The sequence below is a fragment of the Meriones unguiculatus genome, chromosome 8 (genome assembly GCF_030254825.1).
Source record: "Meriones unguiculatus strain TT.TT164.6M chromosome 8, Bangor_MerUng_6.1, whole genome shotgun sequence".
Classification (NCBI taxonomy): Eukaryota; Metazoa; Chordata; class Mammalia; order Rodentia; family Muridae; genus Meriones; species Meriones unguiculatus.
In genome coordinates, this window is record NC_083356.1 from 60,885,711 (window position 1) to 60,906,099 (window position 20,389).

Sequence of the window (20,389 nt, forward strand, 5' to 3'; positions counted from 1 at the left end):
AAAATAGTGTTAATAAGTATAATACATATATTTTTTCCAGCCAGTGAAATGATTTTGTTAAGGGTGAGAAAACACATACATGCAGTAAGCAAATACAGAAAGCACCTTTACAGAGCAGTACAAACCCTACAAATGTAGAATTTTAAAGATTGCTGCAGTATAATAGATGTTTTAGATTACATGCCTTATTTTTATGCATGTAAAGTTGAATGTGTAAAAATGTTGAAATATTTTACCATGCAATAAATGTTTACACATGAATTTTTCTATTCATATTATGAATTTTCATTCTACACACAGGATGCATATTACATCCAGACTAAAACAAAATGGAAAGTATTTATATTAACAAGGTAAAAAAATTATCAAAAAGCTAAAGTTCATTGTGCCAATCTACACATTGAAAATTCATTGATTTAATTTTTTAAGTGCTTGATTTAATTAACAGGCAAAGTGTTATGGAAATTATTTACAGAAAAAAAGTGTTCCTCAATAAAAATTGAGTTGTAGACATCTTTCCACTACTATAATGAAATGCCTGAGAAAATTAGTTTATTAAAAATAAAAGGTTGGGGGACTAACAAGATGGCGGCACCCGGATGGCTCTGTTCTGACCAGCAGCCAAACGGATTCTCCCCACTCGAGGACACAGCAGGCACCAGAAATTAACAGACAGCACCCGAGACAGAGAGATGGGTAGAGGCCAGTGAAAAAGCACTACCAAAAAAAGGCAAAACAATATGGCATCTCCAGAACCTAGTTATCCAGGGGCAAGTAGCCCTGGACACCCTAACATAAATGAAATTCAAGAAGATGACCTTACATCTATGCTTATGAAAAGGTTAATGGAGGAAGCAAATAAAATGCGTAAAGAATTAGGGAAAGATATAATAAAACAGATTATGGTCATCCATAAAGAAATACAGGAAGATGCAGCCAAACAGTTTGTGACTTTGAGAGAGGAAATGATTAAATGACTGAAAGAACTAAAAGAAACAGAGGAATATTCAAAGAAACAGGCAAAGGAACTGAAGGAAAAACAGGAAAATACAGTCAGACAGGTGAAGGAAATAAAAACAAAAATGGTTCAAGATCTGAAGATAGAATTAGAAGAATTAATGAAAACACAAATTGAGAAAATCATGGAGAGGGAGAACCTAGGGGGAAAAAAAAGCAGGAACTACAGAGGTAAGCATAACCAATAGACTACAAGAGATGGAAGAAAGAATCTCAGGTATGGAAGATACAATGGAAGAAATTGATGTATCCATCAAAGAAAATAATAAATCTAAAAAATTTCTGACACAAATCATCCAAGAAATCCAAGACAACATAAAAAGACAAAACCTAAGAATAATAGGAATAGAGGAAAAAGAAGATTCCCTCCTCCAAGGCCCAGAAAATATTTTCAACAAAATCAATGAAGAAAATTTCCCCAACTTAAAGGCCTATAAGAATACAAAAGGCCTACAGAACACTTAATAAATTAGACCGGAAAAGAAAATCCTCCCATCACATAATAATCAAAACAGTAAGTATACAGAACAACAACAACAACAATAACAACAAAATACTAAAAGCTGCAAGGGAAAAAGGCCAATTAACATATAACGGCAAAACCATCAGAATCACACCTGACTTCTCAACAAAAACTATGAAAGCCAGAAGAGTATGGACAGATATCATGCAGACCCTAAGAGAACACAGATGTCAGCCTAGGCTACTGTAACCAGCAAAACTCTCAGTCCTCATAAACGGAGAAAACAAGATATTCAATGACAAAAACAAATTTCAACAATATCTACACATAAATCCAGTGTTACAGAAGATACTAGAAGGAAAAATACAACCCAAGAAAACTAACTACTTTCAAGAAAACACAGGAAATATATAAATAAGCGCACTACAGCAAAACAAAAAGTAGCCAAACACACAAACACACTACCATAGCCAACATCAATATCAAAGGATCTAACAGCCACTGGTCATTAATCCCCCTCAACATCAAAATTCTCAGCTCTCCAATAAAAAGACACAGACTAACAGAATGGATGCGTAAACAAGACCCAACAATCTGTTGCATATAAGAAATACACCTAAGTCACAAAGATAGAATTACCTGAGAGTAAAGGGCTTGAAGATGGTTTTCAAAGCAAATGGACCCAAGAAGCAAGCAGGAGTAGCCATTCTAACATCTAATAAAATAGATTTTCAACCAATATTAATCAAAAGGAATAGAAAAGGACACTTCATACTCATCAAGGGAAAACTCCACCAGGAAGATATCATAATCCTGAACATCTATGCCCCAAATGCAAGGGCACCCACATTTGTAAAAGAAACTTTAATAAAACTTAGACCACACATAGACCCCCCATATTGATAGTGGGAGACTTCAAAACCCCACTCTCAACAAAACAGAAATTAAACAAAGAAACAATAACTCTGACAGAGGTCATGAATCAAGTGGACATCACTGACATCTACAGAACTTTTCACCCAAATACAAAAGAATTTACCTTCTCAGCACCTCATGGAACCTTCTCCAATATAGACCATTTAGTTGGTCACAAACCAAGACTCAACAGATACAAGAAGATTGAAATGATCCCTTGTATCCTATCTGATCACCATGGACTAAAGCTGGACCTCAATAACAAAAATAGCAAAAGGCCTACACACACATGGAAACTGAACAACTTGCTACTAAATGACAGCTGGGTCAGAGAAGAAATAAAGAAAGAAATTAAAGACTTCCTAGAATGAAGGCACAACATACCCAAACTTACGGGACACAATGAAAGCAGTGCTAAGAGGAAAGATCATAGCACTAAGTGCCTTCAAGAAAAATTTGAAACATCTCATGCAAGCAACTTAATTGCTCACTTAAAAGCCCTAGAAAAAAAAGAAGCAGACACACCAAAGAGGAGTAGACTGGTAGAAATAATCAAACTCAGGGCTAAAACCAATCAATTAGAAACAAATAAAACAATTCAAAGAATCCATGAAATCAGGAGTTGGTTCTTTGAGAAAATCAACAAGATAGATAAACCCTTAGCCAAACTAGATAAAAGGCAGAAAGACACTATCCAAATTAATAAAATCAGAAATGAAAAGGGGGATACAACCACAGACACTGAAGAAATCCAAACAATTATTAGGTCTTACTTTAAAAGCCTATATGCCACAAAATTTGCAAATCTAAATGAAATGGACAATTTTCTTGGCTGATTCCACATGCCAAAACTGAATCAAGACCAGGTAAATCAATTAAATAGTCCAATATCTCCCAAGGAAATAGAAGCGGTCATCAAAAGACTCCCATGCAAACAGAAAGCCCAGGGCCAGATGGTTTCAGCTCAGAATTCTACTAGACTTTCAAAGAAGAGCTAATGCCAATACTCTTCAAACTATTTCACAAAATAGAAACAGAAGGAACACTACCAAACTCATTCTATGAAGCCACAGTCACCTTGGTAAGTAAACCTCACAAAGACCCAAGAAAGAAAGAAAATTTCAGGCCAATCTCATGAATATCGATACAAAAGTACTCAACAAAAATACTTGCAAACCGAATACAAGAACACATCAAAGATATCATCCACTATGACCAAGTAGGCTTCATCCCAGGTATGCAGGGGTGGTTTAGTATATGGAAATCCATCAATGTGATCCACCACATAAACAAACTGAAGGAGAAAAACCACATGATCCTCTCCTTAGGTGATGAAAAGGCATTTGACAAAATCCAACATCCATTCATGTTTAAAGTCTTGGAGAGATCAGGGATACAAGGCACATACCTGAATACAGTAAAGGCAATATACCGCAAGCCTATAGCCAATATCAAACTCAATGGAGAGAAACTTAAATCAATCCCACTGAAATCAGGGACAAGACAAGGATGCCCACTCTCTCCATATCTCTTCAACATTGTTCTGGAAGTCCTTGCTAGAGCAATAGGACAATTGAAGGAGATCAAGGGGACAAAAATTGGAAAGGAATAAGTCAAAGTATCACTATTTGCAGATGATATGACAGCATACCTGAGTGACCCCAAAAATTCTACCAGGGAACTCCTACAGCTGATTAACACCTTCAGCAAAGTGGTAGGATACAAAATAACTCAAAAAAAAAAATCAGTAGCCCTCCTGTGTACAAAAGACAAAAGGGCCGAGAAAGAAATTATGGAAACAACACCCTTTACAATAGCCACAAAGGACATAAAGTACCTTGGTGTGACCCTAACCAAGCAAGTCAAAGACTTGTATGAAAAAAATTACAAGTCTCTGAAGAATTAGAAGAAGATATCAGAAGAGGGAAAGATCTCCGATGCTCATGGCTTGGCAGGATTAATATAGTAAAAATGGCCATCTTACCAAAAGCAATTTACAGATTGAATGCAATTCCCATCAAATTACCAACACAATTCTTTACAGACCTTGAAAGAAAAATTCTCACCTTCATATAGAACAACAAGAAACCCAGAATCACTAAAACAATTGTCTACAGTAAAAGATCTTCAGGAGGTATCTCCATCCCTGATGTCAAGCTGTACAAAAATAAAACTAAAAACAATACTAAAAACTGCATGATACTGGCATAGAAACAGACTGGTGGATCAATGGAATCGAATAGAAAACCCTGACATAAATCCACACAGTCTGTACACCTGATATTTGAAAAGATGCCAAAACCATTCAATGGAAAAAAGACATCATCTTCAACAAATGGTGCTGGACTAACTGGATGTCGACATGTAGAAAAATGTAAATAAATCCATACTTATCACCCTGCACAAAACTAAAGTCCAAGTGGATCAAAGACCTCAATATTAAACCAGACACACTAAACCACTTAGAAGAAAAAGTGGGGAAGTACCTTGAACTCATTGGCACAGGAGACAACTTCCTGAACAGAACACCAACAGCACAGGCTCTAAGAGCAACAATCAATAAATGGGACCTCATGAAACTGAAAAGCTTCTGTAAAGCACAGGACACTGTAGTCAGAACAAAATGACTGCCTACAGATTGGGAAAGGATCTTCACCAACCCTGTATCTGACAGAGGAATAATATCCAGTATATATAAAGAACTCAAGAAGTTAAACAGCAAAAACGTCAAGTAATCCAATTAAAAAATGGAGTACAGAGCTAAACAGAGAATTCTCAATAAAGGAATATCGAATGGCAGAGAAAGACTTAAAGAAATGTTCAACATCCTTAGTCATAAGGGAACACAAATCAAACTGACCCTAAGATTTGATCTTACACCCATCAGAATGGCTAAGACAAAAAACTCAAGTGACAACACATGCTGGAGAGGTTGTGGAGAAAGGGGAACCCTCCTCCACTGCTGGTGGGAATGTAAACTTTTACAACCACTCTGGAAAGCAATCTGGCGCTTTCTCAGACAACTAGGAATAGCACTTCCTCAAGATCCAGCCATACCACTCCTAGGCATATACCCAAAAGATGCTCAAGTACACAAAAAGGACATTTTGCTCAACCATGTTTGTAGCAGCCTTATTTGTAATAGCCAGAAGCTGGAAACAGCCCAGATGCCCCTCAGTGGAGGAATGGATACAGAAATTGTGGTACATCTACTCAATGGAGAATTACTCAGTAATAAAAAACAAGAAAATCATGAAATTTGCAGGTAAATGGTGGGATCTGGAAAAGATCATCCTGAGTGAGCTATCCCAGAAGCAAAAAGACACACATGGTATATACTCGCTCATATAGACATATAATATAGGATAAACCTACTAAAATCTGTATACCTAAAGAAACTAATTAAGAGGGAGGACTCTTGCTAAAATGCTCAATTCCCATCCAGAAAGGCAAAGAGGATGGACATCAGAAGAAGGAGAAAAGTCAGGAGCCTGACATAGAGGACCTCTGAAAGACTCTGCCCTGCAGACTATCAATGCAGATGCTGAGACTTATGGGCAACCTTTGGGCAGAGTGCAGGGAATCTTATGAAAGAAGTGGGGAACAGTAAGATCTGGAGAAGACAGGAACTCCACAAGAAGAGCAACAGAACCAAAAAATCTGAGCACAGGAGTCTTTCCTGAGACTGATACTCCAACCAAGGACCATGCATGGAGATAACCTGCACAGATGTAGCTCATGGCAGTTCATTGTCTAAGTGGGTTCCATTGTAATAGGAACAGGGACTGTCTCTGACATGAACTGATTGGCCTACTCTTTAATTACCTTCCCCTGAGGGGGAAGCAGCCTTACCAGGCCACAGAATAAGACAATGCAGCCACTCCTGATGAGACCTAGTTGACTAGGATCAGAAGGAAGGAAAAGAAGACCTCCCCTTATCAGTGGACTTGGGGAGGGGCATGCATGCAGAGGGTGGAGGAAGGGAGGGATTGGGACGGGAGGAAGAAGGGAATCACAGGGGGGATGCAAAGTGAATTAAGTGTAATTCATAAAGAATTAATATATATATATATATAATGTTAAGAAATTAAGATAAGAATTGTCATAGAGAGAATAGAGAATGATACTGATTTATCATGAATCGTGGTTGCTTCTTATATACGAGGGATGGATTTTACCTGCAATCCAAACAAGCTAAGCATGTTGCACAATAAATAAATAAATAAATAAATAAATGGTTTATTTTGCTCACTATGTTGGTCATTTTAGTCCATAATGTATTGGCCCATTGCTTTGACCTGGGTGAAGAAGTATAATTTGGAGAACGTTCTTTCCAAATCAAATGTGCCAACCTCATCAGCCAAGAAGCAACAGAGAATGCAGGAGAGTCTAAAATCCAGTAATTCTCACCATACATCTTTCCAATGACCAAGAACATTTCATTAGACCCAGCACACTACAGGTTTGACCATATCGGAAAATTCTCTCCCAAGAAATAAAGCCTTTGGAATACCACAGTACAGGTATTTCTCTAACTCTATTCCAATTAGTAAAATTTCTAAGCAAACAGGAGAAGGGGTGCTCTGTGTTGCATTGTCTTTTGGAAGGTATTCAAGGTTCGGAATCCACCAAATGGTTCCTTAGTGATACCACATGCCTGTAGCTTATTCATTATTATAAATAAATGAAGACACATGGGATGGAACCTCTAATCTTATCATAAAAAAGCCACCCAATGCTATTTTGTGGTGGATAAGGGGATAAATTCATAGGTTCGTTGATTACTTAGTATTTCCTTAGTACTTTCCATCTTCATAAACATCCCCAGCTAAAATTATTGACAGCTCTTTTTTCTTTTTTCTGTTTACAACTTGAGATCCTGTAGAGAAATCTGGCAGCCATGCTGCCTGTCCTGAAAATGACACTTGACCAGAGCTTGCACCAGAGAGCAGATTGTTTCCCAGCAGGAGGAAGCATTTGATACAGACCTCCATACAATATTTACACAATTTATCTTACAGAAAAAAAAGTGCTTTTTGCTGTGGTTATCTAGTTGGCTCTGCATGGAGAAGTATCTCTGATACTTCCTCTCCTCTTTCCTAGATTCTCTTCTTAGCCTTGACATACATTCAGCTGTGAAGGATGACTGTTCAGCTGCTGTTATGACCTTACAGTTACACTGTCTTCAAGTGCAAAACTTCTGTGATTTTCCTAGCCATTTAAACTAACTTGTTTTCTAGCTAGTGAGTTGAGACATTTCAGAGATCTTAACACTCTCAGGTGATATGAATTGTCTCAGTTTTATGACACATTTGTGATACGGCCATGGAAGGAAGAAAGTATCTAAAAAAGAGAGAAGGAATATGGTTGCTGTGGTCATGTATCTTTATTATATGTTCGCCAGTGAGATGAAAACAACTCTGAAAATTAATAATGCTCATAATTTTTTTCTGAAAATTTGTACCACTTTCTGACCCTTTCTGGAAACTGTTTTTTCCTTGGCCTTTTCAGGTTCTTCTGCATAGTTTCTGAACCAGGAATAGCCTTCCTGGGATAACAGACACCACAGCATCAGAGATACCTTCACACTTATTTGCTTATAAATCTCACTAATTAGATTAGAGTTATAAAAATACCTCTACTGTGAAAATCTATTTGTAAATAACGATCAGTTGTCTGAAAAACGGTACTTTTGTGCTTAAATGGAGATCAAACTTACTACCATCCTCTCTGCTTTTCCTAGTTTTATAATGAGTTTTGTAAACTCAAAAGAGGGTGTAGTTCTGTACCTTAGAAACTCAACAGCAAAAGACTAGAAGGGACCAGGCAGCATTGAGATAAGAGAGACCCTGGGTTTTCCCATTACTCTGCAGAGATACTTTAACTACAGGAAGTAATATGAAACTCCAGGTTAGTTCCAAATTAAACATGTGAGAGGAAAAGGAGCCAACTTGCTCTGAACTTACATTGAGTTCATCAAGCACCCAGTCCCTACAGAAACATAGGATTAATATGTGGGTCTGGATGACACTGGAGTTAACACACGTAAGGAGAAAGAGGTTAGGCTGTAAGTATGTGTACCTGTTACCCAAAATACTTGGAGTATGTTACAAGTTTCATGGGGAATGAAAAAAAGTATAAGGACAAAAACATCCCACATAAAGAAAGAAACAAATTAAAAATATTCCCTATTGAAGATGAAGAGATATGTGGACTACTCTTCCAAGTTTGGTTCTCAGAAACTGAGTATATCAGCTCATGATTGTCTACTACATCAATTCCAGAGGAATTCAGTACTCTCCTCCCACACACATACTAAAAATGTCTTTAAAAAATATTCCTCCTCTATAAAAACTACCCATGAAAGTCTAAGATGCATCACAAGTGGAAACACAAAGATAGACAATTTTGAGGGACTATTTTGTTCCTAAGATAATTTGGAAGAGTAGTAGCATCTGAAGAAAGTAAGAATTGGTGACAGTAGAGATAAAACAGTAGAGAAAAGTAAACTTACGAACACCTGGTGTGGAAAAAAGAAGATTAAGATAAAGACAAGGGATTTGAGCCAAGCAATACTGGAATCAATTGAGAAATGTCAACAGCAAACGGTCTCTGATAACAATGTGCTGCAAATGCCAGGAAAGAGAACGCTTAGAAGAAAGTATTACTGAAGAAAACATCAATGAGTTCATTGCTCCATGCTACCGGAGAGAAAGAAGTCATCAGCATGCTCACCCAACTGTGAACAGTCTGAGATACAGTAATGACTGGTCTGGAAAGATACGCTCACTGGTACAGTAGTGTCACAGATAGTGCTTAACTGACCACTTTCTGATTGGAAGCAAAGCCTACTCTACTAAACGGAACTCATGCCTAACATTGTTAACAAGGCCAAAACCCATGGCTACGTAGACCACAGGTCCTAAGAAGAAACTAAAACTATTATTCTGCTGTATGGATTAAAATTCCCCTAAATCTTTATCTTCCTATCCTTGGATGAGTTCATCTCTCACTCTTATCAGAGAAACTTCTTTTTGCAGTAGATGGTGATCAATACAGATATCCACCAAAGTCAACATGCAAAGAAAGAATAAAAGCATGTGAAATCCGTACTTTCCACAATGGCTTGAGGATCATCACAGAAGGGGGGGAGAGAAAGATTCTAAGAGCCAAAGGTAGCAGACAACTTCAGTGAAACTATATGAGGGACATCATATGGCTACTGCACAGACGAACTCAGTGTCTACAGCAGCGTAAATAACAGGTGCACCAAATAGGTCAACTGAAACTCCCAGCAGGGATGGAGAGGGACTCTTGTGGGCCCACTTGTAGCGGAGGAACTATTGGCTTCTGGGAAGAGGGAGTCAGTTCTCTTTGGAAACATAGTCCCTGAGAGGCTATCTACGACCCAGGTGATAGCTTCATTCCTAGGCACATACTGACAACACTAAGTGGACATGGCAGATTGAAAAACAAACAAACAGACCAAAAAATAAATAAAAAAATAAAGAGAGAGAGAGAGAAAGAGAGAGAGAGAGAGAGAGAGAGAGAGAGAGAGAGAGAACACAAGAAGTTATAAGGGTGAAGTGATAAGGAGATAGAAGAGGAATTGGGGGAGATAAATGAAGGACTGATTAGATCAAAACACATGATACACATGTGTCAAGTTGTCAAGTAATAAACTAGAGAAATAGCCTCCTACTTCAGGAAATTGGTGTTTTAATGTCACATAGTCACTTTACAGGCTTTTGTTTATTAAAACCCTGTGGAGTAATACTAGAATGAATTTTTGTCTGTGCTGTCATCTTTTCTCTGAAATACATAATTTTCTCAGTCTTTAGAAATCACCTGTAAGCAGAGTTACACCATCCTGCTTTTCCAAAATAAGTCACAACTCACACTGCCTCACAAATGTTTAAATTATATACATTCACTTTGCCACCTCATAGGAGAAGATGCTCACTGGGGAAAATAATATCCTATTGATATATGTGGATGCAACACAAACATAAGAGATGAACGTAAGCCATGCCCTTCTATACGAAATAAAAGCCATCTCTATTCTAATTAGGAAATTATATCTGAAGCCAAATATAAAGAATCAATTTTTCAGTGTGTTTTTTTTTCCACAAAAGAGTTTTCCAAAATAATATTTCATTATATCTTACTATTTCTGGAGATATTATATAAATTAAAACTCAGGTTATAAGTGAAATATCAATTAACATAAGAATCAATTTAATGGTAATTTAAATAGCTAACTGTTATAATTTTTGCATAATGATGTGGCCTCTGGGCTTGAAGTCCTAATCATGTCTAATTAATTTAAAGGATGTTACTTTTTATTATCATTGAAATTTCTGACAGGTGATAAAACATTTAGGGTTGCCATCACAAACTTTTTACATCAGCTGTACTGTAAGTTGACAAGCCATTGATCATCCCTTTGAAAGTGGACGTTTAGGAGAAAAAAAGGATAAGAAAAAAATTTAAGTACATTTTTAAAGTACTGCATAGAACTACCATTTCACCACCAAAATGAAAGTAATTCTATTCACTAAAATAATAAAAGAGTTGACATTTTATTTTAAAGATCTCAATAGCTATAATCAACCTTCACAGGGAATAATCAATTTCAATTTCAGAAAATAATCTTTACAACCCCTTGAATTTCTATAGTACTATACCACCAGAAACATTAACACACTTCCCACTGCTGATATTTGAAAAAAGCTTGATCTTTGGAGGTTCAGATAGCAAATAAATCTAACTGCAAGCGGATTAACTAGAGGGTCTGTCAGTTCTTTAAAATAGAACATTAAAATATCTACTATTTAAAGCATTTGCAAAAATGTAAAATAATGTGAAGAAAATTATTCCTTAGAGATTATAGATTCTATGCCTGTACAGAAACCAAACTAAAGGCACAGGAAGTTAAAACAGATAAGTAGAAAGCAGATACTGGGTAACATGCAATCCAAGCAGTGATGGAAAGTGGAAGACTCCAGCCATCATGACCCCAAGATCTGCACTACAGTTCTGTTCTTTTAAAAGGGAAGAAAAGAATTATTTTACAAATCCCCAGGAGGGATTTTCTGTAAGATAAGTACAGTCAGAAAGCAGAGTGAGCATGAAGTAGCTATAATCTGAAGGTCAGTCTGCCAGGCAGCATTTGTTAGGATGAGGATAGAGCCTGGAAGAACGGAGAGATGAAGGCAGCCACACAAAGAGGTAGCATGTGAAAAGGGTTGGGAATCTGGACTTGTGCTCCAGCTATGGGGCTTTAGGCACGTTATTCAACGTTTTTTTTGTTCCACTTACCTGCTCTGTCAGATATGAATGATGACAACACATACACTGGAGGTACAGGGAATTAAGTGACACGGCAAGGTATAAACACATGCTGGGTGGTCGTGTGGTCAGCACAGTGATACAGTGCTTTCTACATGTGTGTGCTAAGCTAGTCCATTGGTATAAACACATGCTGGGTGGTAGTGTGGTCAGCACAGTGATACAGTGCTTTCTACATGTGTGTGCTAAGCTAGTCCATTGGCTGCAGCCTCGAAATGTCTGAAATCTAGAGTAAAGCTGCTTTAAAACCATCAAAAATATTATTTAAACTTGTAGTCAGATCTACGGAGGTGTCAGTTAAGTCTGTTGTGGTGCTTGAAAGAAATATTGAAAAAAATTACAAAGTGACAAATCAAAAATCCTGGACAGAATATCAGAAATCCATGGGTCTCCTACCGCTTGTGATGGTAAGTTTTGAGAGATACTGGAACACACACACACACACACACACACACACACACACACACACACAAAGAGGCCTTTAGGTGAACCAGAGCAAACTTTTAATACCACAGTCACCACTTCCAGCTATTTCATTGTGGACAAATTACTTCATCTGCGCAGTATTTAGTTTCTTCACCCATCAAAGAGGAATGGTGTCATTGTCCCTTTGTGCTATTTATTATAAGAAAATACCATACAGAGAGTAATACATACAGAACAGCAATTGATTTCCCCTCAGTGCTGGGCTTTAAAGTCACCATCACAGTTCTTGTAGCTTTGGTTGCTGGTGACAGCTCTATCTCTCCTGAAATGAGTGTTGTGCTGTTGTATCTTCATACGAGAGAGGGAATGGAAATGTGAAAGCGGCTGGACTTGCCCACATTCACACTTTTACAAGGCACTAATCTATTGAAGAGTGAGAGCTCTTGTGACTGACACCTCTACATGCCCCCATTCCTTCATACCATCACGATAGAGATAAGTTTTGATTCATGACTTATGGGGATATTCAAATTACAGCCATGAGGCAACCTAATTCATATGGCTTTCTTTTACTTTGTGGAGATCAGGATCAAATAAAGTATATTATGCCTACCTGCCAAGGGCTTTACCATTGAGCTGTGGCCTTCATATGGCTTTTGTAAATACATGAATGAAAATATTAACCCAATATGAAGCCAAACTTACCAACCATAATTCAATGATTCCATTCCTTCTGTATGTTCTGAACCTCAATTTTGCTTTACGCAAATTGTACTGATTTTTTAAAATTTCTTCACTGATGTTTTCAGACCTTCATTATAGCTATTACACATTTAACTCACATTGTATGTTTGAAGCCACACAAGCCGTAGGCTAAGCCTGGCCATTTTAAAGAAGTAAAATTTTAATTTGTCTCATGGTTTGATGATATGGCCCATCATAGTTGGGGAACAGGGAGTCAGAAGCATGTGCCTACAAATTGCATTGTTACTGTAATCAGAAAGATACTAGTAAACGCTGGTGCTCAACTCCCTTTCTTTTTATTTAGCCCTGGTCCCTCCCAAGAACCACACGGCACTCAGGATGGTCTTCTCACCTCAGCTTGATTTCTCTGGAAATGTCCTCATAGACATAGCCAGAAATTTTCCTTCTGCAGTATTCTAAACCACGTTGACACTGACAATCAACACTCCCTATTACAAGTCCAGCTGGTCCATCTACCTCTTGTCAACTTGACAAACAAACACAACACTTCAAGTCAGGAAGTTGTGCCCCAGGTCCTCAAAGGTCCCTTAGACATTGCATAATGTAAATAAAATGCATTTGATCCCATTTTATAAGTCAACGTAGTCCTTCCTTCCCCTAAGTTTTGTTGGCCCATAAGGAAAAGCAGAGTAGAAGCCACAAATGGGGTTCTGATGGCCCATGAATACAACAGACAAGACTTCAGATCAGCTTCAGAGAGGCAGCTCATTTAATTGTTTCAGGGGTGAGGTGTATAAACTTTCTTAGGGTTACAGGCAGGAAGGACTCATTGGTTATGACACAGTACCTAATTATCATACAGGTAGGAAAGGCTGATTGGACAGAATATAGTTCCTAATTATTATATGGGCAGGCAAAGAAGTGGGACTCCTGTGTTGAGTCCTGTCTCTCTTGTGTAGAGTCATAGTCCTACTATGGTCAAGCATATGTGCCTAAAGATGCCTTCCAGATAAGGTTAGGCAGAGAAGAGGAAGGTCCACTGAGAAAGGGAGTCCTCCATTTTGCACAGAGCTCAGATAACTGTCAGGACTTTGTAGACTGTGACCTTAATAGCAGATATTCAACAAGTCTACAAAAGACAAGTCAACAAAGTCTAACTTTTCCAAAATCTGTCCATATTGTGAATGAAGTCTTTTCTGATATTCAAGCCATCTCTTAACTATGAGTATTTAAAGCCAATCAAGTTATGGGGCTGGAGAAGTGTCACAGCAATTCCAAGCATCTTCTGGTCAGACAGAGTACATGGCTTCAATTCCCAGGACCCCATACCGATTCCCAAATATCTCAACTATAGTTAGACACTAGTTCCAGGGGATCTGATGCATCCGTGGGTAATAGACATATAGTGCCCATGTAAGAAAAAAGTCATAGACATAAAATAATATATTTTTAAAATAAAAATGATATTACAACTTATTCATTTCTAATATACTATAGCATAGGGTAAACACTTCTATTCCAAAATGGAATGATTGGGGCACAGTAAGGAAAGACTGGGGCAAAACAAAACTAAACTTAGAAAGAAAACCACCAAATTCCGGCTTATAATGGACTCTTGGCCAACTTTGCTGCCTGCAGTAAACATAGCCTCCCAGGTAAGTTCAGCTCTGCACTGTGACTGCAGCTTTCCTCAAGAAATGCCTTACAGTTTCATTGCATCTTTGGATCCCCTCCGTAGCTGCATGCAATGGTCTCTCCAGGCACACTTACAGGGAATCCTATAACCCGCGTGTTGGCTGGTCTCAGTGGCTTTCTAGAACCTTGATTCAACCCTCCATGAGCAGCTCCTTCCTGAATCTTTTGTGCTGCCCAACCGGTACTGTTTGGATGCTCCTGCCAAGTTTGACTGCCGGCTGCAGGTATTAACTGTCCTACCCAAACCCTATAATTGGACCAAATTATCAGCCGCTATGATCTTTGAGGCAAGTGCTGGGAAAGTATATCTCCAGGTGGCTGTTTTGGTGGAATGACTGCCGGTACAGCCCTCTCCGTGTAATTCTGTCTCGGAGCACCTTTCCTACTGTCCCAGAGAAGAGCGCAAGTTTTCTCTTTAATGATGCTAATCTTTTTTTTTTTAAATTATAGCTGCTTGGCTGCACCCTCATGGGTAGCTGCTTTAAACTCACACATGCTGTTTTAAACTCATACATACTTGAAGTTTTTCCCATTTCTACCCCTCTTGCTGCGTTCTCTCATTGTAGACATAGATAAGAACCCTTCCGTAGACTGTACTATATCCTATCTTGAAATTTATTCTTCCAAACAAATTAGCCCATTATTTTTTAATTTAGCTTCCCTTAAATTATTAGGATATTGACAGAATAAAGCCAAATTCTTTACCAAAATAGAACACAAAAGGTCTCTAGTACACCTCTCTGTAGTCTTTGTTCTCTTGTAAGATGCCATAAGCAAAACCTTCAGTATGCTTTTTTCCCTCAGCATTCTGATCTTCCAAATGCCCACTGGAATGATGCTCAGTTGACTATATTCTAAGGACTTAATGGTCTGCAGCTCCCAGCTCTCCAACACTCTTCCCACTACCTAGCTCCAAAAGCCTGTTAATCACACAGGCAAGTTAGTCACACCAACACCCCACTCCTGGTATTACTTTTCTACATGTTGCCTTCATAGGTGCTGTGGCAAAAGCCACTTAAGGAGAGAAGGGTTTATGCTGGCTCACAGTTCAAGATTGCCATCTGTGATAACACACACAACGCTGGAAGATGTTTGAGAAGGCTAGATCACATTGTGTCCACAATCAGAAAGCAAGACATGACTATAACTACTTGGGTCTTTTTCTCCTTCTTATTAAATATTAGACCCAATCCCATGACATGCTGCTGCCCATATTCATAGTGGGTCTTCCCAATGTTACCAGAAATGTTAGAATCCCTTTGTGGTTGCCAGCTAGAGAATTTGGGGTCCCCCTTTGAGGTCCTCAGTTTCACTGATAAAATAATTGAAGAACACACACAAATGGAATTTGAGAAAAATTTTGTAATTTTATAAAACAAAACAAAAACAACCCTTTTGAAACATAAGCTTTAAATCTCAAAACCACCTGAAAGACAATAGAAGAGAGAAAGGAAAGAGGTATGCTGCTTGAATTAAGCAGAAATGGAGGTGAGACACTTGGTGGACATGCAGACACATGACAGAGAGGAGGGCTTTGGAGACAAGAGCTTCTTCAGACAAAGATGGCTTGAGTGTCAGAAAACATACCTGGGTTCTTGGCAGCGTCTGAGAGAAAGAGACAGAGGAAAGAAAACAAGAATTGGTACCTTTCTGAGTCCTGACCCAGTGGAACTTATGGCAGCTCATTGGGACTGAGTTAGGTGATGGAAAGTTTGAAAAGGAAAAGTACGAGATCTTATTAAAGGAATAATTATTCTGCCTATTCCTTTAGCATAGCTTAAGGTGGGGCTGCCTTCTATGGGGTGGTCCTTCCTTCCTTGGGGATGGTTTCTTGGCCAAATAACTGACTTACCCAAGTGGAATGTTAAGTCTCCACTTAGCCCAGGTATTTTATTTTCTTGACCAGGACCCTTCCTCTAAGGGACTTTTATTGCTACTCGAATATCTTCCTTTAACCATCTCTGTAAATGACCTCACAAATATGCCCAGAGATTTGTCACTTTAAATCTCATCAAATTGACTATCATGATAAACCATGAAATACCTATGATGAAAAATAGTTGCAATCATGAAGGAAAATAATAAGCAATGACCATGTAGGTCTTGGTCATTTCAGAGAACAATAATTTCCTTTATATAAGAATGAAAACCCTGTTCACCTTTAGAAACTATAGTGCAAGCTTCATAAGAAGAACACATCAAGGAAGCACTGGAGAGTGTGCCCGCCTCCATTGCCACAGAATGAGGATCTGTGTAAACCAAATTGAGAAATAATTGAAGAAGGATTGAAAAAAAAATCCTTTGGAAACCTGCTTTTTTGTAAGCTAATTAAAAATTATAATCACAAAATAAAAATAACAAAATTTAAATTAAAGCACCGTAAGTGGGTGAATAATGTTCTTCAAGGTCATAGGCTAATAAATGAAAAGCCAAGTGTTGGGTATGGAATATATCCCAATGAGTTGTTAATCACAGAGGCCTTAAAGTCCCCCCCCCAAAAAAAAAACAGTATAGGCCATAGGCATTACTTTCTATTGTCCACTCTATGTAGATGGTGAGTTCCTACTGCTGAAATACCACACACTTCAGTTGCAGGATAGAAAAAATTCAGCTGAAACTGAAATAGATGCTCCCTCCCTATTGGCTGACATCTGTAGTACCAGAGGGTACCTGTAGGCTGCCAAGGAAAAAAGTTATGAATGGTCTCATCCAGCTGTGGAGCCTTTCTGCTGCAGTACCAAGCTTCCAGGCGAGATGTGGCTGCTGGTGAAATACAAGAATGGCTCTCACGGGCAAACCAGCTCCAGCTGTGTTCTGGTTGCATTTAAGGCATGTGCCATTAGAAATCATACCTAGTGCTTTAAGCCTCACAGAAAGTTCATGGTTGGGGAACTCATAGTCCCTCATAAAGAACATAGAAATGATGTTTTCTAAATGAGCAAGCTGTCAAACTGATCCATAAATATTTGTTGTTTTGCCTGTAGATTAATGCAGCCCATGGCCATGGCTAGAGAAACTTTTGCTTTTTGCAGGCAATACTGATGCTAGAAACTTTCTCTCTCTCTCTCTCTCTCTCTCTCTCTCTCTCTCTCTCTCTCTCTCTCTGTGTGTGTGTGTGTGTGTGTGTGTGTGTGTGTGTGTGTGTGTGTGTGTACTCAAATAAACGTGTTTATTTGAGTACAGGTTAGCAAAATGTGTAGAAAATCATGGAATAACATACCTCACAGTAGCATAATACTAAGAAAGGTGCCACAAAAATCCATTATTTACTAGGGTTTAATACAAGTATAAGTCAAATAAAACATCAGCTAGATCGACAAAACTAAAATGGCCATCTCTTAGGCTTGTCGTGCATCTTTAAAGTATTGAAGAGAGAAGTACATAAACATAGGAACACATCAGATAGAATTCTCCACTATGGTGGAATTTCAGAGCAGCAGTTTATTTTCATGCGTGGATGATTCATTCCCGAATGCCAAGTGACTTGAAGAGGGGTAATATAACTCGGTGTACCGGATTTCACATGCTCTTTCTGAATTTCTGTGTAGGTGCTTGACATGATTTGTATATTATAAAATTCTTTCTCCAAGTTTCTCTTCACTACAGGAGTTCTTAACAGTGTGACCACCAAGTGCTCATTCTGAAATGGGATATCCTTGTTAGTCCTTTCAAGTCTCAAAGAACATCATGGAAGATAAGGGTGAAAGGATATTAGAGTCTGAGAGCAGAGAATAAAACCGTGAAACTCGGTCTTCTGGATACTCCGTGGCTTCTGCACACAAGAATGCATAAAAACAATGGTAAGTTGCCTGAGGGATGTTCAAGACTGGGCCTGTCCACTCTTCCATCATGGGTGGGGGAGGGACCGGTGCCACCTCTCCATGAGGTTTTACAGGCTATTAGTGGTTACTGGGGTATGAGAGGTCATATTCCTCTGTGTGTGGCCATTGATATGTTTTCTTTGCTTCTTAACCCTGAAACGTAAGCAACCCTAATTGCATGTGATGGACTTATAGACACAAGCACAAAGCCATGAATGTAAAAGGGCATTGGAGAGACATTGTGAAGAGAAGGAATTCACTGGAGGTAGGTGGTAATGAAAGAGAATGGAGAATACAATTAAGGTCTGTGTGTGTGTGTGTGTGTGTGTGTCTGTGTCTGTGTCTGTGTCTGTGTCTCTGTGTGTATAATATGTAGGTAAATGTGTGTGGGCATTCCTGGCAAAGGGCCATTAAGGATCATGGCCTGGGGCAGCTTTGGCAGGTGAGACTACAGAAGTTGGTCAGAAAGTACATGACTTAAAGTTGGAGAGTCTGCCAAGAGACAAACATTCAATGGCTGGCTCAGAGATGGTGTGGAGAAACCTGATTGGTTGCCCAAAGCTATATAACCTGCTATCTCTTCTGGAATAAAGGAGTCTTCAGCCACTCACACTTGGTCTGCTTTCACCCAACTCCAGGATTCTGTGTGGTGACTCTGCACATCTCACCTCCTTGTCGTGGATCCCTATCCTCACCCACGGTCTGGACCCTTGGGTGGAGGAACAACATATATGTGTACATGATATTGTAAAATAATAAATAAACTTAGAAGAGTATAATCAGAAGCCAAATGGCAAACTACAATTCTATATGCAAGAAAAGTGCATTTGAGCAGTGTGAGGCGGTCAAGTTAAAAAATGATTTCCTTGAGTTAGAGTTAAAGAAGGAACAACTGAGGATACTCAAAGTGTCGGAAGAGAATATTTTACTCAGGATACTGAGTTTGACTGGGGCTTATTATATCCTCTTCAGAGATACTTGGCAAGAAGTTTAATGAGCCTTCTTTGAAATAATTCTAAGTATACCCTCTCTGATGACTACTATAATTCAACTACAGACCTGAAAGAATCAAAGCGGAGAGTCAAGTTAGACAGTGGGTAAGGCTGAAACATTTATGCTGGGAATATCCTACCTCTACTGCAGCATCATTCTCATCTCCATCACTTCATAACATCCTCGGGATCACTGTGCTGGATCACGTACCGTGTGGCTACTTGACAGAGAGGGAAAGTCAATGCTAAAATCAACTCCGGGTCTATGGTACAAAGCAATTATGAACCATGCATAGAAAAAGAAAAGCATCTACTTCCCTATTGTCCCAGATACAGTAGTGGACCATCAGTGGACTGCCAATTAGAGTTGGTCTGGCAGTAACTTAGGACTTCAAATGTTCTTGTTATAATAATCTCCAAAGTTGGTAGTTTTAAAAAGCTATTGTTTGTAAAACATATATTAATAACATATAAAAACTCCAATGCTTACATCATACTGCAGAGTTTTTAAATGTTGACTTTGGAATCCTGGTATTTGATTTCTCTTTTTATATTCAGGTGAATATGCACGCAGACAAATTTCAGAGCAGTTCTAAAGTTCTAAGTATCCTAATGATCTATGTTCTTCTTTATCCAAGAACAATGAGGTTCATTTGCCAAATATCCTGCAGGAGTTCATGGATGCTATAGCAGTAGTCTCCATGCTTTAATAGCCATGACTGCTTGTTGAGATGAAGAGTTTCGAATCCACTAAACAGGAAGTGGCAAAGGAGGCCTCACATTCCTAGTACAGGTGAAAGCAATGGGCCTTACCTTTGAGAAATGCTGTTGTTTGAAGATCAAAGTCAAATACTTTTGGGGAGCTTCAATAGTTGAGGGCTGTTAAGGTAGGGAGAGCCAAATTTTTTGAGAAATAGTTCTAGGTTGGTTGTTCTTGGCATACATAATGACCACATACCATGAATACATGAACAACTTTGATTGGACTCATTGGGGTATGAAAA